Source organism: Capra hircus, chromosome 2 (assembly GCF_001704415.2).
Source record: "Capra hircus breed San Clemente chromosome 2, ASM170441v1, whole genome shotgun sequence".
NCBI classification, from domain to species: domain Eukaryota; kingdom Metazoa; phylum Chordata; class Mammalia; order Artiodactyla; family Bovidae; genus Capra; species Capra hircus.
The window spans coordinates 8,779,722-8,807,597 of record NC_030809.1 but is presented as its reverse complement, the minus strand read 5'-3'; the positions used below and the strand labels follow the sequence as shown (position 1 = coordinate 8,807,597).

At 44.7% G+C, this 27,876-nt stretch overlaps 1 protein-coding gene across 1 annotated transcript in view; it reads left to right on the top strand.

Annotated features, from left to right (window-relative positions):
• STMN1 (stathmin 1) overlaps positions 9,768-27,876 on the top strand; it is a 28,522-nt gene continuing 10,413 nt past the window's right edge. The window contains exon 1 of the mRNA XM_005676827.3: positions 9,768-9,788. The gene's annotated coding sequence lies outside the window, so the exon portion shown is untranslated. The remainder of the gene's footprint in view (positions 9,789-27,876) is intronic.

Sequence of the window (27,876 nt, the reverse complement as noted above, 5' to 3'; positions counted from 1 at the left end):
GAATGACGCTAAAGCTGAAACTCCAGTACTTTGGCCACCTCATGCGAAGAGTTGACTCATTGGAAAAGACTCTGATGCTGGGAGGGATTGAGGGCAGGAGGAAAAGGGGATGACAGAGGATGAGATGGCTGGATGGCATCACTGACTCAATGGACGTGAGTTTGAGTGAACTCCGGGAGATGGTGATGGACAGGGAAGCCTGGCATGCTGCGATTCATGGGGTCGCAGAGTCGGACACAACTGAGTGACTGAACTGAACTGAACTGAACTGAATATTATTTCTTAAAACTGCATGTCAATTAAAAAATTAACTTGAAATAAAAAGATTCTGTAAATCCACTATGGTGGACCTCTTTTGTATGTACATGTATACATCACAACTCCTAGTTATTTCCTTAGGGTAGATTCCTAAGAGAGAAATTACTCTTAAGAAAATTCAGAGCTCTCAATCACAGCACCCTGGGGTTTATTGACTATCACCCAAGAAGCCTTGTGGGCATAGAAAATTGATCTTTATGTTAGCAGAGGAGGAGTGGGTTAGCCATACTCATAGACTGCTCTACAAATCCTGAATGCCTATTCACTTATTTACAGTGAGAAACGTGAGTGGAAAGGACCAGGCCCTCCCTATCTCTCCCTGTAGGCCCTCCAGAGGTAAAGCCATGTTCTAGTCAGAAGATTGACTGGTGATTGGATGCAGTTAGAGCAAGGGAAATTAGGTGACATGATGCAAATGTTAAAGATATCAGGCGTAAGGACTGCTGCACACATCTCCATAGTAAGGGCTAAACCATTGCCTGGGGACAAACAAACGGTTTTTTTTTTCTTTTTGCTGTACCATGTGACAGGCAGGATCTTAGTTTCCCAACTAGGGATTGAACCCATGCCCCCTACAGTGGAAGCACAGATTCTTAACCCCTGGACCACCAGGGAAGTCCCACAAATGGGTTTTTGGACCAGGGCACCTTCACTTAGTAGTGGGGTAGTAGCTTGAATGGGGCCAGCCTTTATTTGCCTCTGTAACTCTCCATTTCTGTGCTCCTGAGGTTTACTGACCCTGTTCTATATACGACATCGTCTCTTTATGTGTGTGAATATATTCTAGCAAGTTACAGCCAAATGTTGCTGGCCTGGGAGTCCATCTGTTTCTTTAAAGCACTTGTCCTTAACTCCTGATTCAGTGGTCCTCTGGAAGGCGTCCATCCCCTCTGAAAGTATATGCAAAGTTTTGAGTGTATGGTCAAATGTACATTTTTCTGGAGGGAGAGTTTGCTGTGTTTACTGAATTATCAAGTAATGATATTAATTTAATAGTAAATATCAGGTGGCCCCCAGGGTCCAGGCTTTGTACTGAGGGCTTTACATACATTATTTCATATAATCCCTCCTGAGGTTAAGAAACTTTTCCCCAAGCTATCAGTTTTGGCAAGTTAAAGAACTACTGCTTTAAAGTGACTTCACTGAATTGCCCTGGTGGTCCAGTAGTTAGGACTCAGAGCTCTCACTGCTGTGGCCTGGCTTAGATTCCTGGCTGGGGAGCTAAGATCCTGTAAGCCATGCGGCATGGCGGAAAAAAAAAAAAGTGACTTTGTAAATCTCTTCTGTGTTACAGTCAATGTCTGTACTGCAGGGAAGTCTTATATGCAACCCCCCCCCCCCACCATTTTATCTTCCTAAATGAAGAACAAAGTTATTGGCAACGAATGAGCGTACACATGATCCAGCCAAACAAAGCTGTGGAATGGCTTTGTTAATTCTTCCTAGAGACTGAGTTCCGTTGTCTGCCCAGCATCTCTAATTACCTGTTTTATTTTCTCATACACAGATCCCTGTGTGCACTCAAATTAACTTGTGAACTAGCACCTCGTATCTGCGTCTCACCCACTTTGACAGCTTGGATGTCAGCTCCTCATATAAATGCCCTTTCTTTTAAAATGCAGGCCTGCTGTCTGTTTATTCTCCCTTTTAGTCTGTCAGAATCTAGAACCTTCAGGTTTTCTAAAGGACCATTGGGGTTGCTCTTTATCAAAAGCGGAGGGCATTGGTGCCAGCATTCCAGCAGAAAGTCAGGCAAGAGGTCATTCCACATTCACTTATTCACGGAATCATTCATTCATTTTTCCAGACACTGTTCCTTGACACACTGGGACTATGGATAAAAGTCTTTGCCTTCATAGAGCCTAGGTTGTAAGGGGAAGAACACAGACAATAAACAAATAAACAAGTAAAGTTATAGTAAGCCAGATGCTTTTAAGTGCTGATGGCTCAGACGGTAAAAAATCTGCCTGCAATGCAGAAGACCTGGGTTCCACCCCTGGTTTGGGAAGATCCCCTAGAGAAGGAAAAGGCAACCCACTCCACCTTTCTTGCTTGGAGAATCCCATGGACACAGGCCCCTGGCAGGCTAAAGTTCACGGGGTCGCAAAGAGCTGGACACGACTGAATGACTAACACGAGCCAGAGGCTTTTAAGTGCTAAGATGAGAAATAAAATGGGGGCGGGGCATAAAGAGCGCCAGGGAGAAGGCAGCGCGTGTTTACTTCAGGAGTCAGGGAAGGTTTCACTGAGAAGTGGCCGTTGAATAGAGATCTCTGTGGTGGAGCAGAGAAAACAGGGGTTTGGGGGGTCAGACAGGCCTAAGTTCAGATCTTGGCTCTGTACTTTGAACTGTGTGAGCTTGGGCTAGACCCTTACCCTGAGCTTCAGTCTCTCCATTTACAGCAATGCAAGTAAAATGCCTACTTTATGAGGATGTTGGAATGTGATAATATATATAAAGCATCCGGCATCAAAACCATACAAGGGAAACACTGTCATAGCTTTTGCTACATGACCTGGAGGGTCCTTCCAGTCCAGGATTCTCTTATTTTTGGACCGTGTTACTTGGATCCAGAGGCCCAAGGGAAGGGGCTAGAATCTCCTTCCCTTTCTGAGTTCAGCACCAGGATGGGGTCTACACCTTCTCCAGTGATGATTTAGGTGAAAGTCACTCGGCAGCGATTGGAACACTCCACTCTAAAAAGAGAGGCTCTTCCTTTTCAAGAAAGACTCCTCATATTTCTCTCTTCTCTCTCTGAGAAGGGTGTGGTCCATCTGGTTCACTGACTGCAAAAACCTGGGTTGATTCAACACACTTGATCTATTTTCTTCTCTTTATCACTTGCTTAAAATAAAGAGCTCATTGCTATTCTGCCCACGGCTGCATTTAAATCATAACTGGGTTGAGTGTTCAATGCATTTTTCTCTCTTCTGTTAAGTACCCAAGACCTGTTTGTCTCTCACTGAAAACTCTCCTGTACCTGCAGCTAGCCAAAGCCGCCTTCCAAGCTGCCACCACTTCCTCTTTCTATGGCCACCATCTTTCACTCCTTGGTGGCAGTAGGAGGGCTTTGTGAGCCTTTTGAATCTCTTGTTTCTCCTGCAAAGGCTTACATCATAAGTACCCTCTGGACTTAAGTCTCCCCACTTTTGACTCTTGTTATAAGAGATAGAAATCAACAAAATGAGAAATTCAAGAAACTCCAAAAAGCAGTTTCATAAACATGAGTTAAAAGAGACTCTTGACTTCTAAAAAGAATGATATCATGCTCTAAATTCAGCCTGAAACTCTTGCTTTTTCATCTCTAACCTCCTCATGTCCAAGCTTTAATTCCTCCCATCTACCCCCTCTCCTCCTTCCCAGAAGGGTCAGTGTGATTGTCATCATTTTACAGACAATCACATCAGTCCCCCTGGGGAGGGAGTCAGTGACTTGGTCCAGATTAGGATGCAAGGCCTCCCTGAGGACAGACGGGAGCCTGAAGTGTCCCTTGACTTCCTCATCATTTTAATCATGATGAAGCTTTTCTTTTCCATCAGCCTTCATGCCCTTGTAATAAGAAATCCTTGCCCCTACCACTGCAGACATCAGGTATAAGGAAAGAAAAAGGAAAAGTGGTCAGCTATTGGGAAAACCAGGAGTAAGATCCCCAGATAGTACAGGAAAGAGAATCAGAGCCAGCCTCTGCCTCTCAGCTAGAGAAATGGCTCTATGAAGGAAGGAGTTTCCAGCAGTGGAGGTGGATGGCAGTGAGTCAATTACAAGAATGGCAAGAAGACAGACTCTGAAGCTAGCCAGCCTCTACCCAATCCTGATTCTGATATTTCCTAGCTTTCTTACCCTGGACAAGTTATTTTGCTCTCTGAGCCTCAGTTTCTACATCTGTAAAATGGGAATGTAGAGTTGATACATAAGAAAGTGACTAGCACAGTATACAGTTAACAGTAGCTATGATTAGTAAATGTTTACAGTGTGCTAGGTACTGTACCAGTTCCTGGAAATAGTTGAGAAAGGCAGATTCTTCATCTCTGAGGACTTTATTTTGAGGGTAGAACAGGCAAGTGAATATTTATCAAACTGTGCAAAGGAATGGCAGTGTCTATAGCTTTGGGGTAAACCTCCTTGTCTCTAGGTGAAGTTGATTGTATGAGAACAGAGGCTGAACTCATGACCTTAATAATAGGAACATAAATAATAATAACAATAATAGCAGATGGGCTTCCCAGGTGGCTCAGGGGGTTAAGAATCTGCCTGCAATGCAGGAGATGTGGGTTCAATGCCTGGGTTGGGAAAATTCCCTGGAAAAGGAGATGGCAACCCACTCTAGTATTCTTGCCTGGAGAATCCCATGGACAGAGGAGCCTCTGGCAGGCTACAGTCCGTGGGGTCACAAAGAGTAGGACATGACTGAAGCATATAATAGCAGATAGCAACTGGCCATTTCCAGGGAGAAGGTATAAAATGTCACAGTAGCCAGATATTTCATTTTATCCTTAGCAAGGCCTTAAACAGTTGAGTAACTGAAGAAGTTAGTGTGTCTTTTCCTATAATCACCCTGTGATGCAGACACATGCCACTTCTTAGGAAACTGGGGCTCAGAGAAAGTAAATGACATATCCAAGATCAAATAGCTAGTAAGTGGAAACCCCAAGACTGGACCCAGCTCTGCTGGCTCTGAGCCCAGCGCTTCCATCATTTCAGATGCCTCTTTCCTTGGGCTGTGGATTTGGGCTCTGGCTAAGAAGGAAGGCTTCCCTCAAAGGACCAAAGGATCCTTGGCCTCAAGCACTCTTTCTTTTCCTGATGTCCCTTTTCATGTGGGAGGTCACAGGAACATGAGGAAGCCAGGGGTGGCAGTGGAATGAGCCCCAGCTCCAGAGTCAGAAGGTCGTAACTCTCCTTTGTCTCTGGGCCATTTGTCCCGTGACCTTGAGCAAATGACTGTATCTCTCAGCATCCTGGGGTCCTTGTCTACCAGAGGGCGTCCTATTCCTCCCCCTGCCTAATTCTTGGGTATGGTGAGAATCAAAGTAACGAGTGATGTCAGAAATGCTTTGAGGGCATTAAAAACATGCTAACAAATGCAAAGTATGATTCTAAACATCCTCATACAAAAGTGAGGACTGGTGGCCTTCAGACTGTTTCTTTCATTCATTCACTCAACGATAGAAAAATGTCTGTGCACTACTTCCTTTGTACCAGATACTGTGGTGAGTACAGGGACCCAAGGAAATCCCCAGGCTTTGAGGAATTTGAAGGGAGGAAAGACAGATCTAAAAAAATAATTAGCTCATAGATGTGACGGCTTTTAAAGAGATGACCACAACTGGGGAGACTGTTTACTCAGCTGTCCAGAAGTGCTATGAAGTTTAGAGAGGGGTACCATGAGCAACAATTAGAGCCAGAGAAGGTCCCCCAGTGGGAAGATGAAAAGGAAGGTACTAGAGTTGGGGGTGGAGGGGGATGTGCAGGGGAAACCAGATGCACAGGGCATGCGGGAGTATGTGAGTAGTTTAGCACTTCCTACTCCAGGAGATCTTCTAGACCCAGGGATCGAACCTGCATCTCTGGAGTCTCCTGCATTGGCAGGCAGATTCCTGTCCTCTAGGATGCTTAAGGATATCAGAGCACAGATAGGAAAAGATATCTGTCTAATTAAACATGGCCTTGGGGAAGCCAGGCAAATTAGGAAGTTAGGCAAATACTACTATGTCAAAGTGAAAGTCGCTCAGTTGTGTCCAACTCTTTACAACCCCATGGGTTATACAGTCCATGGACTTCTCCGGGCCAGAATACTGGACTGGGTAGCCTTTCCCTTCTCCATGTGATTTTCCCAACCAATAGATCGAATCCAAGTCTCCATCATTGCAGGCGGATTCTTTACCAGCTGAGCCACAAGGGAAGCCCAAGAATATTGGGGTGGGTAGCCTATCTCTTCTCTAGCAGATCTATGTCAAAGGGAGAGGTCTATAAAGCTCTGAATACCTGCCTGACCTTCCGTGACCTTCTCAGAAAGGTTATCATCAAGATATTTTATATTTCAGTGTTGTTAGGACTGGAAAGGCCGCAGTAGGACTCCTGGATCCAGCCGCAGGTCTGCAAAGAGCAGTGAGGAGCCTCAGTTCAGTTCAGTTCAGTTCAATTCAGTCGCTCAGTCGTGTCCAACTCTTTGCGACCCCATGAATCGCAGTACGCCAGGCCTCCAGGTCCATCACCATCTCCTGGAGTTCACTCAGACTCACATCCATCGAGTCTGTGATGCCATCCAGCCATCTCATCCTCGGTCGTCCCCTTCTTCTCCTGCCCCCAATCCCTCCCAGCATCAGAGTCTTTTCCAATGAGTCAACTCTTCTCATGAGGTGGCCAAAGTACTGGAGCTTCAGCTTTAGCATCATTCCTTCTAAAGAAATCCCAGGGCTGATCTCCTTCAGAATGGACTGGTTGGATCTCCTTGCAGTCTAAGGGACTCTCAAGAGTCTTCTCCAAAACCACAGTTCAAAAGCATCAATTCTTCGGCGCTCAACTTTCCTCACCGTCCAACTCTCACATCCATATAGACTACAGGAAAAACCATAGCCTTGACTAGATGGACCTTAGTCGGCAAAGTAATGTCTCTGCTTTTGAATATACTATCTAGATTGGTCATAACTTTTCTTCCAAGGAGTAAGTGTCTTTTAATTTCATGGCTGCAATCACCATCTGCAGTGATTTTGGAGCTCCCCAAAATAAAGTCAGCCACTGTTTCCACTGTTTCCCCATCTATTTCAAATGAAGTTATGGGACCAGATGCCATGATCTTCGTTTTCTGAATGTTGAGCTTTAAGCCAACTTTTTCACTCTCCTCTTTCACTTTCATCAAGAGGCTTTTGAGTTCCTCTTCACTTTCTGCCATAAGGGTGGTGTCATCTGCATATCTGAGGTGATTGATATTTCTCCCGGCAATCTCGATTTCAGCTTGTGCTTCTTCCAGTCCAGCGTTTCTCATGATGTACTCTGCATAGAAGTTAAATAAGCAGGGTGACAATATACAGCCTTGACGTACTCCTTTTCCTATTTGGAACCAGTCTGTTGTTCCATGTCCAGTTCTAACTGTTGCTTCCTGACCTGCATACAGATTTCTCAAAAGGCAGGTTAGGTGGTCTGGTATTCCCATCTCTTTCAGAATTTTCCACAGTTTATGAGGAGCCTAAGGGAATGGAAAGGAGTCGGATGGGTGAAAACAACAGAATGGGAAATCCCAGAGATCTCTTCAAGAAAATTAGAGATACCAAGGGAACATTTCATGCAAAGATGGGCTCAATAAAGGACAGAAATTGTATGGACTAACAGAAGCAGAAGATATTATGAAGAGGTTGTAAGAATACACAGAAGAACTATACAAAAAAGATCTTCACGACCCAGATACTCATGATGGTATGGTCACTCACCTAGAGCCAAACATCCTGGAATATGAAGTCAAGTAGGCCTTAGGAAGCATCACTATGAACAAAGCTAGTGGAGGTGATGGAATTCCAGCTGTGCTGTTTCAAATCCTAAAAGATGATGCTGTGAAAGTGCTGCACTCAATATGCTAGCAAATTTAGAAAACTCAACAGTGGCCACGGGACTGGAAAAGGTTAGTTTCCATTCCAATCCCAAAGAAAGGCAATGCCAAAGAATGCTCAAACTACTGCACAATTGCACTCATCTCACACACTAGTAAAGTAATGCTCAAAATTCTCCAAGCCAGGCTTCAACAGTAAGTGAACCATTAACTTCCAGATGTTCAGGCTGGTTTTAGAAAAGAGAGGAACCAGAGATCAAATTGCCAACATCCGTTGGATATCGAAAAAGCAAGAGGGTTCCAGAAAAACATCTATTTCTGCTTTATTGACTATGCCAAAGCCTTTGACTGTGTGGATCACAATAAACTGTGGAAAATTCTGAAAGACATGGGAATACCAGACCACATGACCTGCCTCTTGAGAGATCTGTATGCAGGTCAGGAAGCAGCAGTTAGAACTGGACATGGAACAGCAGACTGGTTCCAAATAGGGAAAGGAGTACATCAAGGCTGTATATTGTCACCTTGCTTATTTAACTTCTATGCAGAGTACATCATGAAAAACGCTGGGCTGATGAAGCACAAGCTGGAATCAAGATTGCCGGGAGAAATATCAATCACCTCAGATATGCAGATGACACCACCCTTATGGCAGAAAGTGAAGAGGAACTAAAGAGCCTCTTGATGAAAGTGAAAGAGGAGAGTGAAAAAGTTGGCTTAAAGCTCAACATTCAGAAAACTAAAATCATGGCATCCAGTCCCATCACTTCATGGGAAATAGATGGGGAAACAGTAGAAACAGTGAGAGACTTACTTTTTTGGGCTCCAAAATCACTGCAGATGGTGATTGCAGCCATGAAATTAAAAGACGCTTACTCCTTGGAAGAAAAGTTATGACCAACCTAGACAGCATATTAAAAAGCAGAGATGTTACTTTGCCAACAAAGGTCCATGTAGTCAAAGCTATGGTTTTTCCAGTAGTCTTGTATGGATGTGAGAGTTGGACTATAAAGAAAGCTGAGCACCAACCAATTGATGCTTTTGAACTGTGGTGTTGGAGAAAAGTCTTGAAAGTCCCTTGGACTGGAAGGAGATCCAACCAGTCCATCCTAAAGGAAATCAGTTCTGAACATTCATTGGAAGGACTAATGCTAAAGCTGAAACTCCAATATTTTGGCCACCTGACGTGAAGAACTGACATATTTGAAAAGACCCTGATACTGGGAAAGATTGAAGGCAGGAGGAGAAGGGGACAACAGAGAATGAGATGGCTGGATGGCATCACCGACTCAATGGGTATGAGTTTGAGTAAACTCTAGGAGTTGGTGACAGACAGGGAGGCCCGGCATGCTGCAGTGCATGGAGTGACAGAGAGTCACACTGAACTGAGCGACTGAACTGAACTGAGGATGGGGGAACCTCGGTGCAAGTGACCTGGCCCCCTAAGCCATCTGTTGCGAATCCCCACTAGCAGCCCATGGTAACTAGGGAGAGGGACCGGGGCCTTTGAACGACAAATTACCAGCGTTTACAAGCCCATTGGGCCTAAGGCTGCCTTTCCTCTCTTCAAGGGGATGAGGTTTATAAAGGGGTGCACTTTTTCTAGCTGGCCCAGGGTGCCTCCCACACAATGGCTAGAGGATGCTGTTGGAGGCTCCTGGGAGTGGCAATGGACCGGCTTCCAGAAAGACACACTAAAACCCAGCTCCGAGGTAAGCTCTAGAGCCTGGACACTGGCAAATCAGTCTTTTGGCCTGGTTGCCATGGAGACAGACAGGCAGCAGCTGCGCGGGAAGAGGGAACAGCAGCTTCGCCGACATCCAGGATTGAGACAGCCCTGGTGGGGGAGGGGCTCGGCACCGCCCTTTCTCCCCCAGATACAGAGGCTCCTGTCTGCCCCCCAACGTTCGAGACTCCCAGGATCTGGTGAGTTGCCAGGGTCACAAAGGGAGACGTGGCAGTTCTGGCGCCTCAAACCTCGATTTTCTGCTTCCAGGCCAGCGCCCTCCCGCTGCCCTGCTCAGCTTTTGGAGCAAACAGATCTTCCGGCGCTGAGCTCCTGGGCCCCGGAGGGTTCCCAAGCTCCCGCCTTGGAGGTGACAAGTCACTGGAGGTGAATCCCAGTGTTGGCCACCGGAGGCCAATTTGGCCCCGTGCTCTCGCAGTCTCTCCGGAAAACCTGGCAGGGGGCTCTGACCAGCCATTGTCTGGGAAGGGAGCTTGAAGCTGAGCCCAGAGGCAACTCGGTAAATGATGGGGTTTATTGTTCCCGCATTTGATGCTACACTGATATCATTAATTTGTGGCTTCAAGCCCTGTCCTCCCTTGCCTGGCTCCTGTGGGTTATCTCTGGAGGCTGAAGGTGGAAGACAAGGGGCCTGGGATCCAGGTTGCCCGAGTCCCCTTTCCCAGCCGAGCTGCCAGAAGGCTGTGGCTCAACATCTCAGGTTCCCCCTCTCTGGTAAGAGGAGAAACGAGGCTGAGGTCCTGGTGTCATCCAGGACTCTGGTATCCTGGGCGTTGCATGTCAGCAAGGAGGTCACCTGAGAACAGAGCCTTAGCCTAGAGGAAGAACAGAGAGCTGGGGAAATGCAGAACAGGCAGGCTTTTGATGTTGCTGCTATAATTATGAAGGTAGTTCACATGTGGGCGTAATTACAGAAAAAACCTCACTGTATATAGAGTAAATTGAGAAAATGACCCATCACCTTAAATCCCAGTCCCTCATCCCTGCTGGAAAGTACTGATAATTTTGTTGTGTATCTTTTCAGACTTTCTCTATGCTTATATGTATCCTCCCATGTTATTACTGTTTTCTAACCACACAAATGATATGAGAACACATTTATAAAAGATGCAAATACCACAGATATACGTTGAGTCAAAAGCAAAGATAGTCTTTTAGTGTGTTCCCTTTGCCAGAGAGAGCTATTGTTAACAATTTAATGCCCTTCATACATTAATGTCCAAACACACAGAGCTTCAGCTTTTCTGAGCATAAATGCAGTCACAGCATCCATGTTTTTCTGCAAGTTGCTTTCCCTGCTATGATCATATGTTACCCTGCAGATTTTTGCATGTTGGTTTACCTACCCCATTCTCCATAACTACTACTTAATATTCTGCATGATGGATGTTCCGTACTTGTTGAAGTCGTCTCCTTCCATAAACACTTGAGTTGTCTACCATCTTTTGTGATTAATAACACTTTGCAAACTTGTTCATCGATTTATGCAGGGTTTATTTTTAGAAGTAGGATTTGTGGGTTACTGTGTATGTCTTTAATATTTCTAAGTACTATGAGGTTTTATTCTTAAGTTTTTGTTTTGTTTTTTAAAGGCCATTAAAGGCATAGATGCCCACTGCAAAAAAGTGGAAAGGTAGAAAAAGCTATCTGGGGGAAAAAAGTCACTTATAGTCCCTCCACACAGCAGTCCTGACTGTTCACTTTTTGGCAATTATTGTCTATGCCTGCTTTTGTTACAGCAATCCGAGCATATTGCATAGATAATTTCCTACCTGGCTTTAAAAAAAAAAAACTTAACAGTAATAAGCATCTTCCTATGTCACTAAGATATTTTTGTAGACATCCTTTTTATGATTTCATGATAGTATTATATGTACACACCATAATTTTCTTTTCTCCATTGTTGGACTTCTAAGTTGCCTACATTTTTTCACTATGATAACACCTCAGTGAATATCTTTTTGCATAAATCTTTGTCTGAAATCTGATCGTTTCCTTAAGCTAGATTCTCAGAATGAGAATTACTGGGTCTAGAGATAGGAATTTTGCTGAATCTGTTTTTTTTTTTAAGTTGAATTTTGAATTGCTAATATGTGCACATGATACAAAATTCCAAAAGTACTAAAGATTACACAATGGAAAAAAAAATGCGTCTCTCAGTTGTGGTTTTCCTTCTTACAAGCAACAATATCACCTGTCTTTTTGTGTATCTTTCTTAGGAAAAAAAAATATATGTACATGTATGTATATATATATTCTTTTTTTCATATAAAAACAGCACATCATATACATACTTTTCCTTTTCACTTAAAATTTCTTGATAATTGTTCCACATGTAAAGTAGAAAACTGCCTTATTTTCTAGAAATAGTGCATAGAACTGCCTTAAATGGGTGTGCCGTGGTTAAACGAGTCAATTCTATTGGTACGTTTTTAGATGTCTCCCATCTGTTGCTATTCAAGCAGTGCAGTAATGAATGTCCTCACATATATGCCATTTTGTCCATGTGTTGCTGTATCCATCTGTAGAATAGAGTCCTTTAGGGTGGAATTTCTGGGTCCCAGGGAATATACATTTTACATCTTGATAGCTATGGCTGTCTCTATAGAGGGTGACCATTTCTTCACTGAAGGGCGTGGACAGTGTTTTAAAGCCCTTGATTCAAATGGCCAAACTGCTTTCCCAAAAAGTGTTACCTGTTTCTACTCTCACCAGCCATACAGTGCCCTGTCCATTCCTCCCACTCAGTAAAAAGAGTATGGTGATGTTTGCAGTGTTCTCATTTTTTTTTCCCCAAAAGGATCTGTGTAAGATCATTAAAAGTGAGCAAATAATTACTTTTTTAAATAAAAACACAGGATCTGGAAGAAATTTCTAATCCCAGTGTTGCCCCTCTATAGGTGTGACCCCCAGGAAATTCCTCATCTCCTTTGAACCTGTCCTAAGAGTTGTCATGGGGAGGAAATGAGCTAATACACTTAGTACAGTGCTTGGCACATAGCAAGGTCTCAAAAGGTGGTAGCTAAGAAGAAAATTTTAAAGGGGGAAAAAAAAAAAAGCCAGCCCTCCAAGTAATCCCAACAGGGAGAGGAAGGGAGCCTTCCAGGCTCTTGAAGTGACTTGGGCGGTGCCAGCTTTGTTCTTTTCCTCAAATTGTCCCACTGCTCTTTCCTGCCTTGGTGAGGAAAAAGGAAACCAGGCCACCAGCTCATGGGGAGACACAACCCCACACCAGGACCGGCCCTTAGGAAAGGCTTGGGGTCTGGGACCTCACCCAGCTTCACCGGACTCCACTCCGAGGGGCCCAGGCAGAGTTCAGTCGTCGCCCTCCCTGGAGGTCCCTGCTGCAGAGCTGACACCCTGATCGGAGCTGACACCCTGATCGGAGGAGACTGGGAAGAGAGAAGTGTAGGTCCAGCCTTCCTCGTCTCCCGCAAAGCTAACGGCGGGCGGCGGCTGCCTGTGCTCCGGGATGTACCCTTTCGGAGCAGCCTCGGTGGGCGCGGCTGGGGGGTCCGCAGGAAATCTCCGTCGTGCCGCTCTCGCCCCCTTCCAGCCCCTCCGGGCGCCGGCTGGAGGTGCTGCAAGGGTCTGGGAGGCGTCGCCAAGGCTGGTACTGGATGCTGCGGTCCAGCTCGGATGCAGGACGGCCACGGGGGGATCCCCACTCCCAGCGAGGCTCGGCCGCCCCCTCCTCCCAGAACAGAGCCGCTGCCTTGAAAAATCAGCTGCTGGAGACGCCATTTCTGGTCCCACCCTGTGTCGGCCGAGTAAGAGCCAATCACCACCCTGGGTGCAGCTCTGAAAGCCGCAGGTTGCAACTGCTTCGGGTGGGAGCGCGGATCTGCGGGGTGAAGCCATTTTCTGGGCGGAATTTGCAATCATTTTACTCGCGGTATAATCACCATGTTGAGAATTTCAGTCATCCTGCCCCCCCCCGCCCCCCACCCCCTTGCACTGGGATCTTTTCTGAATTTTCCATGGAGAGCTGACAAGGGGCAATACAAAGTGGTGCAAAACGTGTGTCTTGGGTGCCAGTTGAAGTGGGGTCTAGTCTTGGCCCTGTCCGTAACCTGCTCGGTAATTGCGAGAAAGCAGTACAGCCCCGGACTGCATTCTTCTCATTTAAAAAAATGCAGAGAAGGAATAAAAGCAGACCATATCAAGGACTGGTGAGGCTGTGGGGAAATCCATTCTCTCCATTTGTCCTTATCTAGTAAAACTGAAAATATTCATGCGCTGTGCCCTGACAATTCTCTTTCTTCGTTTCTACCCTGGAGAAATACTTGCACATGTATTCAAGAAGGCTGTCCATTGCGGGATCATACCTAATAAGAAACCAGTGAAACAGCTCAATGACCATCAATAGAGAAAATACAAATAAAATAGGGCCCATATTCATAATGAGTAACTATATTGCATTTAGAAGGAATAACTTAGATCTATACATGCAGCGACATGGATAGAGCTCAAAATCTATTAAATAAAAGCAAAGTTATAGAATAATGCATATAATGCAGTTTTTGCAACATTTCAGAACTGTGGATTTTCTATGATATCTTCAAACATATGTAAAAAAAATATTTTTTTAAAAATGAAAGGACTGTAAGATACACTCAAGAGTGACTTTCTCTGGGGAGGAGGGGCAGGGAATTGGGAGAGTGAGTAGAGGTGAACAGGAACTTCAACTTTCTTTGTAACTCCTAATTTTTTCTTTAAAAAAAAAGACACTGCTTTCCTACCTTAAGGAATTTTAAACTGCACAGTCATAAAGAAAACACTGGAAACAAACGTCAAAATGTAAATGATGGTTAATTCTAGGTGCTGGGAAATATGAGTAATTGTTATTTTCTTCTTTGTACTTCTGGGGGTTTGCTTTCGTGTTTTTGTTTTTGTTTTAATGCAGGGGTATTTGTACACAAGTGTCCATAGCACCATTATTCACAATAGCCCAAAGGTGGAAGCAATCCAAATGTCCATCAGTGGATGAATGGATAAACAAAATGTTGCAATGGAATATTTAACTCTGCCTTAAAAAGGAAGTAATTGCTGACATATACTACAACACGGATGAGCCTTGAGGACATTATGCTTAGTGAAATCATGCATCCACAAAAAACAAGTAGTATATGATTTTGCTTATGTGAGGTACCAGGTAGTCAAAATCACAGAGCCAGAAAATAGAATGCTGGTTGCCAGGGGCTGGGGGAGAGGAGAGCATTATTGTTTAATAGGGGTAGAGTTTCAGATGTACAAGAGTTTTGGCATGGATGGTGCTGATGATGGTTTCCCAGGTGGCTCTGTGGTAAAGAATCTGCCTGCAATGTAGAAGAGTCAGGTTTGATCCCTGGGGCGGGGGCAGGGGCGGGGGCCGGGGGAAGATCCCCTGGAGGAGGAAACAGCAACCCACTCCAGTGTTCCTTCCTGGAAAATCCCATGGACAGAGGAGCCTGGTGGGCTACAGTCCGTGGGGTCACAAAAGAGTTGGACACGACTTAGGAACTAAACAACAACAACAAATGGGGCCAATGCTTGCACAACAGTATACGTGTATTTATTTATTTATTGGCTGTGCCACAAGGCTTGCAGGATCTTAGTTCTCTGACCAGGGATGAACCCAGAGCCATGGCAGTGAAAGCACTTGGTCCTAAACACTGGACCTCCAGGGAATTCCAAATACATGTATTTAGTACCACTGAACTGTACACTTAAAATGGGTAAAATGGTAAATTTTATGTCATGTTTATTTTAGCAGAATAAAAAATTGTAAAAGAAAAATAGTAGAAGATGATTCTATTTAACAAAATCCTGCTATTAAACAATCTAGTACCATACATCATCAAATAGAAGATGGCAACTGCAGATTGCACCATTATTTTATGTAATACCAAGAAAGAAAAACCGGTACCAATTAAACTCTAATATCAACTGATTAAACACGTTCTATTAACACATTCTATTCCAAAGATGATAATTTTGAAAGTGCATCTTAGATTCAAAAGAATATGGTAAACAGTTTATACGCTAAATGATCACCTTTTAAAATCCACCTGCAAAGTTCAGATTGGTTGGGTTTTTCTTCATTTGGTTGTGCTGGGTCTAGTTGTTGTGTGTGGGATCTAGTCTTAACCACTTAACCAAGGGGGAAATCCCCAGATTGGTTTTTAATTGTAGCACACCTGTCCTTTGTTTTTTGAACAGATTGTGTTTGCAGATCATCTCAGACAAATAAATGGTGACTTGTCTACCTAAAAAAGAGAGGAAAAAAAGCAGCGATGAGGTTCAAGAGTGACTGTGTGTGTGTGTGTGTGTGTGTGTGCATGCTAAGTGGCTTCAGTCATGTCCCACTCTTTGCTACCCTATGGACTGTAGCTCTCCAGGCTCCTCTGTCCATGGGATTCTCCAGGCAAGAATACTGAAGTGAGTTGCCATGCCCTTCTCCAGCGGATCTTCCCAACCCAGGGATTGAACCAATGTCTCTACGTCTCCCTGAATTGGCAGATGGGTTCTTTACCACTAGTGCCACCTGGGAAGCCCAAGAGTGCCTGTGTGACCCATGAAATCCCCAAGGTCAACTGTGGCAAGGATGATGAGAAAGTGGAGTTGCCCAGTGGGGGTGGTAATGTAGATGTCATTGGAGATCTTGGCAAGAACAGTTTCTGTAGACAGAGGTGGAGCATGAGTCTGCATGAGGAGGGTTTGAAGAGTCAGAGACAGCAACAAAGACAGCCTTTTTGGAGAGCCTTGTTATAGGAGTGAGCAGAGAAATAGGGGATTCTGGAAGGAGTCATCAGAGAGTTTAAGGCAGGATGAATTGCAGCCTGGAAACACACTAATGAAGGGAAGACTGATGAGGGAGAGCAATGTGACACAAGCGTGGGTCCCAGGCCCTCTTTTGTGCCCCTACCCCTCCTTTTTCTCCAGCTTTGTTTCCCCGGGTTTTCTCCGACTCTCTTCTCCTTACCCTACTCTCTCTTCTTATAATGAGCCACTGTAATCAACCTTAAGATTATCAACCCTGAATATTCATTGGAAGGACTGATGCTGAAACTGAAGCTTCAATACTTTGGCCACCTGATGCAAAGAGCCAACTCATTGGAAAAGACCCTGATGCTGGGCAAGGTTGAAGGCAGGAGAACTAGGGGATAACAGAGGATGAGATGGTTGGATGGCATCACTGATTCAATGGACATGAGTTTGAGCAAACTCTGAGAGATGGTGAAGGATGGGGAAGCCTAGCATGCTGCAGTCCTTGGGGTTGCAAAGAGTTGGACACGACTGAGCAACTGAACAGCAACATAGCCAGGCTTATCTCTGTGAGCGTGCAGCACAATAATTTACTCTTCCTGGAAAGATTTGCCAAGTTATCCTGACCTTTCTTCATATAAAGCAGTCCTTCAGGCCATTAAAATAGTATCTTTTCTGTCCTGGATGAGTATTTGTTGACTCAAGAAGACTCTTGAGAGTCCCTTGGACTGCAAGGAGATCAAACCAGTCAATCCTAAAGGAAATCAACCCTGAATATTCACTGGAAGGACTGACACGGAAGCTGAAGCTCCAGACTTTGGCCTCCTAATGTGAAGAGCCGACTCATTGGAAAAGACCCTAATGCTGGGAAAGATTGAAGGCAGGAGGAGAAGGGAACGACAGAGGATGAGATGGTTGGATGGTGACACCAACTCAATGGACATGAGTTTGAGCCAGCTCTGGGAGATGGTGAAGGACAGAGAAGCCTGACGTGATGCAGTCCATGGGGTCACATGACTTAGTGACTGAACAACAACAATAATGATAGGCCCCAGTAGCCTCTTCTTCTGCCAGTTGTCAATACCACCAGTATAGTTTGTCTTTTCTTTGGTGTGTATCTTATGAACCCAGCTGGACTGTAAGAACCTTAAGGACAGGGACTCCACATGATGTTTCTTCGGGTCCCCCATGATACTAATTGGCTGTGCAGAGTATTCATTTACTCCTTATTTACTGAGTACTTGCTGCGGGCTGGGATCTGTGCAAGGTGATCCAGATCAATAGTCCCTACCCTCAAAGAGTTCGTGGTCCAGACAGGAGGCAAACGGGTAATCAAATAATAGCAAGTCAAATGTCAAGCGCTGTACTAGAGAAATGTAGGGTGCAGTGGAGGCTTCGAGAAGGAAGAGGTTAACCCCTCGGGAATGAACAGGGAAGCTTTTGCTGGGGAAATGGGAGTGGGTGGCACTTGAAAGATGGCCAGGAGTTTTCCGCTGGACTGGAGGAGAGAAGGCATCAGCAGAGAGAGGACGCAGAGTCGCAGAGGTGTGGAACAGCACGCGTGTTTGGAGAAGGGCAGGTCTTTGGATGTGGCGGTACAGTGGGTGGGGGAAACAATGGTAGGAAAAGATCCTGGAGAGACGGGAAAAAGCGGACTGGGCAGAGCCTTGTGTGCCAGGCTAGGGAACTTGGCCATACACCCGGGGTTAAGGGGAAGGACGGGATCAGACTTTTAGAGAGAACCCTGCGGTAACAGTGGACTAGAGGTTCACTTGCTTTTGGCAGTCGTGGTTTTACAAACAGTTTGTGTGTGAGCTAAGTCGTTTCAGTGGTGCCCGACTTTTTGTGACCCTATGGACTGTAGCCCTACAGGTTCCTCTGACTATGGGATTCTCTAGGCAAGAATAACTGGGGTGGGTTGCCATGCCCTCCTCCAGGGGATCGGCCTGACCCAGGGATCAAATTCGTGTCTCTTACCTCTCCTGTGTTGGCAGGCGGGTTCTTTACCTAGGAAGCCCCTAGAAACAGTTTACTTATATTTAATTAGGTACTGATAGTTAAAAATCAGGAAATTTCACAAGAAAGCCTAAATTCCAGCTTCTTGAGCCACACGTTGTTCTAGGATAGACTTCAGCCAAAGCTATTTGTTATGGAAGCTGTTATGAATTGACTTGGATCCCCGCCTCCCACCAAAATGTTGAATTCCTACCTGTAACCTTGAATGTGACCTTATTTGTAAATTGGGTCTGTTCAGATAACCAGGAGAAGATAAGGTCATCAGGGTAGACCCTCTTTTTTTGTTTTTGGCTGCACTGGTTCTTTGCTGCATAGCTCTAGCTTTCTTTAGTTGCCCTGGGCATCTCTTGTTGCAGAGCAAGAGCGCTCAGGCTACAGTCATTGTGGCATCTGGCCGTAGCTGCCCTGCACACGTGGGATCTTAGTCCCCAGACCAGGGATCGAACCCCTATCCCCTGCATTGGAAGGCGGATTCTCAACCACTGGACCACCAGGGAAGCCCCCACGGGAGTCCTTAATCCAGTACAACTGGTGTCCTTATATAAAGGGGAAATTCGGACAGACAAATGCACATAGAAGATGATCTGAGGATGCGGGCTTGGGGAGGGGGCTGCTATCTATAAGCCAAGCAACAGCTGAGGCTGCCAGAAGCTAGAAGAGAGCGTGGCGGATTCTCCCTCCCATCCCTCTGAAGTAACCTGCCTGTTGTTGTCTAGATTTTGGATTTTGGGGCCCTGGAACCATGAGAGACAATACATTTCTGTTGCCTGGGCGACCCGATTTGTGGCACCCTGTAAGGCAACCCCACGAAAGTAGTACACCCCATTTCTCCCCCTCAGATGGGGCCGCCATCCACCAGTGGTTTGAGTTGCTGCCCTTGTTGGGAATGGATTCGAGGTAGGGGGCAGACTGAAGCCCATCCAGGCGGTGGTCTGCGGTGACCCAGTCAAGTGGCGGGAAGGGGGCAGTCACGAGCGCACCGCGGTGCTGGTGCTCACTGACTGATGCAAGGGCTTAGCAATAAGCCCAGAAGGGCTGGAGATCTGCTCTGAATTCCAGAGACACGGGCTCTTCTTTCACTCATGTCTTTTCTCTTACACAGCATCCCACCCTCCTGCATCTGACACCCCCCCCACACCCCCCTCTTCCAGGCTCGAATATTACTCCGTGAACACATTCTCCCGGCCTCCTCCGGGTGGGTGTGATTCAGCGGCCTTGGTTTCAACTTCCTGTGACAGCTGTAACCTCTGTTCTCACTGAATTGCTAAGATTGCTGATAAATGCCAACTGCTTGGAAGTTTTTATAAGTAACTGGGAACGTGTTTCGTGCCAGTCCACGGGAAAATGGGCTATGGAGTGGCCCAGAAATTTAAGGAATTAAAAGTAATGCTGTTTTTAGGCTCACGTGTGTCCATTCAGAAAAAGACTGGTTCTCAGATGAAAATCATCCTTCCAGCCATTTCCCTGTTCAAAACCCCAGCAGCCCAACAGAGGGCGAGTGCTGCTAGCTCACCATCCCCATGCCATCTTTCTTGCTCACATTTTGATTATTTGGAAAAGGATTCAAAGAAACATAGAAAGCAATCCAACCCCCATCCCCCCACCCCAGCCTCACCAGTAAAAGAATAGGATGCTACATGCAAGGTGGTATCCCGAATGGGATCCTGGAACACAGAAAGAACCCCAATAGGCAACCAGGGAGTCCAGGTAAAGCCAGTCACTTAGTTAACAGTATTGTGCCAGAGTTCATCTTTTGGTTTGGATAAATGCACCATGATTATGTAAGATGTTAACCTAGCAGGGAGCTGGCTGAAAGGTCTGTGGGAACTAGGTGTACTACCTTTGCAACTCTCTGGAAATCTAAAATGATTTCAAATTTCAAAGTTTAAAAAGAAGTTAAATATACATTTTATAAATATATTTAATGTCTCTGTGATAGTTGGTGCAGAATATATATATATATATATATACACTTAGTTTTACGCTGTTTGCCCCTCAGCCCTAAGTGTGGTTTAATGGCCAAAAAGACCTCAACCAGATGGTTAATATTTGGTGAGTTCATGGCACTATAGGGATACAAAGACAAAACCACATAAAATCTTGCTCTGAAGACGCTTACTCTCTACTGAGGAAGACAAACATACATATGGATAGCTACAATACAGGACAGTGTATGGGGATCAGAAAGATTGATCAAGACCTTGAAGGTGGAGAGAATTTCAATACAGACAAAAGCCAAGGACTCAAGGCTGAGAGTTGCTGTCAGCAAAACACACAGGAGTGTGACTTTTTAGGAAGTGACTCCATGGACTGTAACCTGCCAGGCTCCTCTGTCAGTGGGATTCTCCAGGCAAGAATACTGGAGTGGGTTGCCATGCCCTTCTCCAGGGGATCTTCCTGACCCAGGGATCGAACCTGGGTCTCCTGTTTTACAGGCAGATTCTTTACTGTCTGAGCCTCCAGGGGAGCCCTACAACGAGAGAGACACAACAATGAGAACCGCATCTAGGGAGTAACCCTCCCCCCTGCAACTGGAGAAAATCCATGCACAGTAACGAAGACCCAGTGAAGCAAAAAATAAATATTTTTAAAAAGTAAACACAGCTTCAGATTTCTGCTGTGACTTGAGTTAGTTGCATGACCTTGGACAAATGTCTAAAGTTCTTTGTATGGCTTTTCTCCCCCATTGTAAAATAATAGGGTTAGGCTAATAAAACAGTTTAGAGTGATAGCTCAAAGCCTAGACTTGGAACCAGACTGCAAAACCTCCGTGCTCCCCTGTGGCATGGTTAGTCACATGACTTAAATTTCTCTTTTCGGGCCTGCTGCTAGCATTTGTTAGACCCAAGGCAGGAGTATAAAAGGGAAGCCCACATATCTTATGTCTAAGTATTTAAGAGTTATAAGTCAAGCTAACAAACAGCTTTTTAAAAAATATATGTTTTACACTTGTACTGAGTTGGCCAGTACAACTTGGTATAGCAAGATTGCCTGGTGTAACAGGCAAATTTGGCCTTGGAGTACAGAATGAAGCAGGGCAAAGGCTAGTAGAGTTTTGCCAAGAGAACACACTGGTCATAGGGAACACCCTCTTCCAACAACACAAGAGAAGACTCTACACATGGACATCACCAGATGGTCAACACTGAAACCAGACTGATTATATTCTTTGCAGCCAAAGGTGGAGAAGCTCTACAGTCCGCAAAAACAAGACTGGGAGCTGGCTGTGGTTCAGATCATGAACTCTTTATTGCCAAATTCAGACTTAAATTGAAGAAAGTAGGGAAAACCACTAGACCATTCAGGTATGACCTAAATCAAATCTCTTATGATTATACAGTGGAAGTGAGAAATAGATTTAAGGGTCTAGATCTGATAGACAGAGTGCCTGATGAACTATAGTCGGAGGTTTGTGACATTATGAAGGAGACAAGGATCAATACCATCCCCAAGACAAAGATATGGAAAAAAGCAAAATGGCTGTCTGAGGAGGCTTTACAAATAGCTGTGAAAAGAAGAGAAGCGAAAAGCAAAGGAAAAAAGGAAAGATATACCCATCTGAATGCAGAGTTCCAAAGAATATCAAGGAGAGATTTTAAAAAAGCCTTCCTCAGTGATCAATGCAAAGAAATAGAGGAAAACAATAGAGTGGGAAAGACTAGAGATCTCTTCAAGATAATTAGGGATACCAAGGGAACATTTCCTGCAAAGATGGGCTCAATAAAGGGGAGAAGTGGTATGGACCTAACAGAAGCAGAAGATATTAAGAAGAGGTGGCAAGAATACACAGAAGAACTGTACAAAAAAAGATCTTCACAACCCAGATAACCATGATGGTGTGATCACTCACCTAGAGCCAGACATCCTGGAATGTGAAGTCAAGTGGGCCTTAGGAAGCATCACTATGAACAAAGCTAGTGGAGGTGATGGAATTCCAGCTGTGCTGTTTCAAATCCTAAAAAATGATGCTGTGAAAGTGCTGCATTCAATACACCAGCAAATTTAGAAAACTCAGCCGTGGCCACAGAACTGGAAAATGTCAGTTTTCATTCCAATCCCAAAGAAAGGCAATGCCAAAGAATGCTCAAACTACCGCACAATTGCACTCATCTCACATGCTAGTAAAGTAATGCTCAAAATTCTCCAAGCCAGGCTTCAACAGTAAGTGAACCGTTAACTTCCAGATGTTCAAGCTGGTTTTAGAAAAGAGAGGAACCAGAGATCAAATTGCCAACATCTGAATAAGGATGTTGGATATCGAAAAAGCAAGAGAATTCCAGAAAAACATCTATTTCTGCTTTATTGACTATGCCAAAGCCTTTGACTGTGTGGATCACAATAAACTGTGGAAAATTCTGAAAGACATGGGAACACCAGACCACCTGACCTGCCTCTTGAGAAATCCGTATGCAGTTCAGGAAGCAACAGTTAGAACTGGACATGGAACAACAGATTAGTTCCAGATAGGAAAAGGTGTATGTCAAGGCTGTATATTGTCACCCTGAGTATTTGACTTATATGCAGAGTACATTATGAGAAATGCTGGGCTGGATTAAGATTGCCAGGAGTAATATCAATCACCTCAGATATGCAGATGACACCACCCTTATGGCAGAAAGTGAAGAAGAACTAAAGAGCCTCTTGATGAAAGTGAAAGAGGAGAGTGAAAAAGTTGGCTTAAAACTCAACATTCAGAAAACCACGATCATGGCATCCGGTCCCATCAGTTCATGGCAAATAGATGGGGAAACAATGGAAATAGTGGCAGACTTCATTTTTTTAAAGGGCCCCAAAATCACTGCAGATGGTGACTGCAGCCATGAAATTAAAAGATGCTTCCTCCTTGGAAGGAAAGTTATGACCAACCTAGACAGCATATTAAAAAACAGAGACATTACTTTGCCAACAAAGGTCCATGTAGTCAAAGCTATGGTTTTTCCAGTAGTCATGTATGGATGTGAGAGTTGGACTATAAAGAAAGCTGAGCACCAAAAAATTGATGCTTTTGAATTATGGTGTTGGAGAAGACTCTTGAGAGTCCCTTGGACTGCAAGGAGATCCAACCAGTCCATCCTAAAGGAAATCAGTCCTGAGTGTTCATTGGAAGGACTGATGTTGAAGCTGAAACTCCAATACTTTGGCCACCTGATGCGAAGAACTGACTCATTTGAAAAGACCCTGATGCTGGGAAAGATTGAAGGCAGGAGGAGAAGGGGAAGACAGAGGATGAGATGGTTGGATGGCATCACCGACTCAATGGACATGAGTTTGAGTAAACTCCAGGAGTTGGCGATGGACAGGGAAGCCTGGCGTGCTGTAGACCATGGGGTCTAAAAGAGTCAGACACGACTGAGTGATTCAACTGAACCGAACTGAGTTGGCCAAAAACTTCATTCGAGTTTTCCCATAAGGTGGTATGGAAAGACCCAACCGAACTTTTTGGCCAACCCAATACTTTGACAAATATACCTCCAAAGTAACCTATGAACCGGGTTTTGAGCTGAGAATTCTTGAGTTCCTTGGAGTTCCAGCTCAGAATGTGGCTGAGCTAGATCCCTTCTCTTCCAATTTACGGCTCCTGTATGCACCTTCCACACCCCAGACCCCATGGCCAGAGTGTACCCACACCCCTTATGAGTAGCCAGCCCTGGGCATAGGGTGTACTCAATGGCAGGGAAGTTTGCCCTTGGGAGGACAGAGCCGGGGAAGGGGTTGGTACAGTTGATGAAAGTGGACCCTGGCTATTTGGTCAGGGAGTTCTGGAGTCCTGGTTCTCACAGTGTAGTCTAGAAGAATGCCCATGCTCAGGGTAGGCATGGCTCCTTGGACCCGGGGGACTCCTTGCCTATGAAAGTGTGCACAGCAGGAAGCGGGCCAGAGTGAAGGCTTTGGAAGTGCAGAGCCCAGGACAAGGACCCTGTTGACATGTCTAGGAAGATGCTGTCTCTTTGGACCTCAGTTATTTTTAGAGGGACCCACTCACTAGGGTTTGCCCAAGGCTTTCATGGTTGTAGCACTGAAAGTCCTGGATTCTAGGAAAAACCCTTAGTCCCAGGAAAACTGGGACAACTGGTTACCCTCACTTCCTCATCTTTACAATTCAAGTTAATAAATCTCATAAGATTGTTGTGGGGGTTAGCATGAGTTAACAAACTTGGAGTGTTTAGACCTGTACCTGCCATGTGGTAAGTGGTCTATGAGTATGTTAAGGCTATAAACATTTTTTTTCAAATTTTTTTTATTGTAGTAAAACATACGTAACATAATAAGTACCATTGTGACCATTTTAAAGTATACAGTTCAGTGATATTAAATACATTCATAATGTTATGCAACCATCACCACCATCCATCTCCATAACTCTTTTCATCTTAGGAAACTGAAACTCTATCCTCATTCGCTCTTCTCCACCAGCTTCTGGCAGAGGTATTCCCAGAACTGTACTTGCTGGAACATAGAATATGTCTGCTTTTTTTTTTTTTTTTTTTTTGGCTGTGATGGGTCTTCGTTGCTGAGCATGGGCTTCCTCTAGCTGCTGTGAGCAGGAGTTATTCTTCATTGCAGTGCACAGGCTTCTCATTGCGGTGGTTTCTCTTGAGGAGCACAGGCTCTGAAACACGGGCTTCAGTAGTTGCTGCACATGGGCTCAGTAGTTGCGGAGCACGGGCTTTCGTTGCTCTGCGGCACGTGGAATCTTCTTGGACCGGGGGTCAGACCTGCGTCCTCTGCGCTGGCGGGCGGATTCCTGTCCACTCTGCCACTGGTGCACAATAGTTCCCTTTTTAATTTGAGGGTGACCCTCCATGCTGTGTTCCACAGCAACTGTGCCATCTTACATTCTCACCAACAGTGCACAAACGTTTCAGTTTCTCTGCACCCTCACCAACACTTGCTATTTACTGGATTTTTGATAGTAGTCATCCTAATTTTGATTTGCATTTGCCTAATGACTAGTGATACTGTTTATCTGGATTGTGTATATCTTTTTTGGAGGAATGTTTATTCAAATACTTTGCCCATTTTCTTTTCGCTTATTTTTAATAAAAACGTCATTGAGGTATAACTGACAACTAACATTATGTTAGTTTTAAGTATACAACATCATGATTTGGATGTTTGTATGTAGCAAAATCATTACCAGAATAACATCTAATTAATATCTGTCACTCTATGTCACAGAATTTTGACTTCTTGTGATGAGGACTTTTTAAGATTTACTTTCTTAGCAACTTTCAAGTGTGCAATGCAATATTATTAACTATAGGCACCATGCTGTACATTATATCTCCGTGACTTATTTACTTTACAGCTGAAAGTTTATAACTTTTGACCCCTTTCACCCATTTCACCCAGTCACCCCATCCCCTCTACTCCAGCATCTACCAAGCTTTTTCTGTATCTATGAGCTTGTCTCTTTTGGAGGGGAGGTTGTTTTAGATTCTACATACAAGTAAGATCATAGGGAATTTGTCTTTCTTTGTCTGACTTATTTCACTTAGCATAATGCCCTCAGTTCAGTTCAGCTCAGTTCAGTCGCTCAGTCACATCCGACTCTTTGTGACCCTATGAATTGCAGCACGCCAGGCCTCCCTGTCCATTACCAACTCCCGGAGTTCACTCAAACTCATGTCCATCGAGTCTGATGCCATCCAGCCATCTCATCCTCTGTCATCCCCTTTTCCTCCTGCCCCCAATCCCTCCCAGCATCAAAGTCTTTTCCAATGAGTCAACTCTTCGCATGAGGTGGCCAAAGTACTGGAGTTTCAGCTTTAGCATCATTCCTTCCAAAGAACACCGAGGGCTGATCTCCTTTAGAATGCACTGGTTAGATCTCCTTGCAGTCCAAGGGACTCTCAAGAGTCTTCTCCAACACCACAGTTCAAAAGCGTCAATTCTTCGGTGCTCAGCTTTCTTCACAGTCCAACTCTCACATCCACACATGACCACTGGAAAAACCATAGCCTTGACTAGACGGACCTTTGTTAGCAAAGTAATGTCTCTGCCCTCAGTGTGATATTAATGCCTTATCAGATATATAATTTGAAAATATTTTCTTACATTCTATGGGTTGCCTTTTTACTCTGTTGATAATGTATTTTGATGCACAAGATTTTTAATTTTCTCAAAGTTCAATTTGTCTGTGTTTTTCTTTTGCTGGCTGGTGTCACATCTAAGAAATCCTTGCTAAATCCAATGTTATGAAGCTTTTTTCCTATGTTTTCTTCTAAGAGTTTTATAGTTTTAGGTTTTATATTTAGATCTTTGATCGATTTTGAGTTAATTTTTTTGTATGTGATGTGAGGTAAGAGTTCAACTTCATTTCTTTGCATGAGGTCTTCCAGTTTCCCAGCACTATTAGTTGAAAAGACTGTCCTTTCCCCCACTGAATGGATCTTAGCACTCTTGTCAAAAATCATTTGACCATATATGAAGGGGTTTATTTCTAGGCTCGGTACTCTGTTCTGTTGGTCTATATGTTTATCTTTATGCCAGTACCACATTGTGTCGATTCCTGTAACTTTGCTGCAAGTTTCAAAATCAAGCTTTATTCTTTTAGTTCCTATCATTTTAAATATTCCATTGTATTAGAAGGGCTTCTCTTGTGGCTCAACTGGGTAAACAATCTGCCTGCAATGCGGGAGACCTGGGTTCAGTCCCTGGGTTGGGAAGATCCCCTGGAGAAGGGAAAGGCTACCCACTCCAGTATTCTGGCCTGGGGAGTTCCATGGTCCATGGGGTCACAAAGAGGCAGACACAACTATTATGCCAGTACCACACTGTTTTGATTCCTGTAACTTTGCAGCAAGTTTCAAAATCAAGAAGTATGAGTCCTCCAGCTTCATTCTTTTAGTTACTATCATTTTACATGTTCCATTGTCTTAGAAAGTGCTGTTTCTATAAGTGGAAGCTTATAGAAAGAGGGAAGAGTTGACTGTGTCTTTTTGAGGGGCCTGGGTCTTGTTGCTGTGCACAGGCTTTCTATAGTAGGGAGAGCAGGGGCTACTCTCTCGTTACGGGGTGCAGGCTTCTCCCTGTGGTGGCTTCTCGTGTTGCAGAGCATGGGCTCTCTGTGCATGGGCTTCAGTAGTTGTGGTGCGCAGGCTTTATTGCCCCGAGGCATGTGGGATCTTCCTGGACCAGGGATCAAACCCATGTCCCTTGCATTGGCAGGTGGATTCCCAACCACTGGACCATCAGGGAAGTCCATTTGTGTGTGTGTGTTTTTAAAAAATTTTGGTTGTGCTGGGTCTTCATTGTGGTACATGGGCTTTCTTTAGTGGTGGCATCTGGGAGCTTCTCTCTAGTTGCAATGTGCAGGCTTAGCTGCTCTGCAGCATGCGGGATCTTAATTCCTTGACCAGGGTTCAAACCTCCATTCCCTGCATTGGGAGGCGAATTCTTAACCACTGAACCAGCAGGAAAGTCCTGGAAGAGTTGAATTTGACTGAAGTTTTAGGCCTGAAGGGTGAGAGCCTAGCCAAGCCTCTAACAGAATGGAGAAAT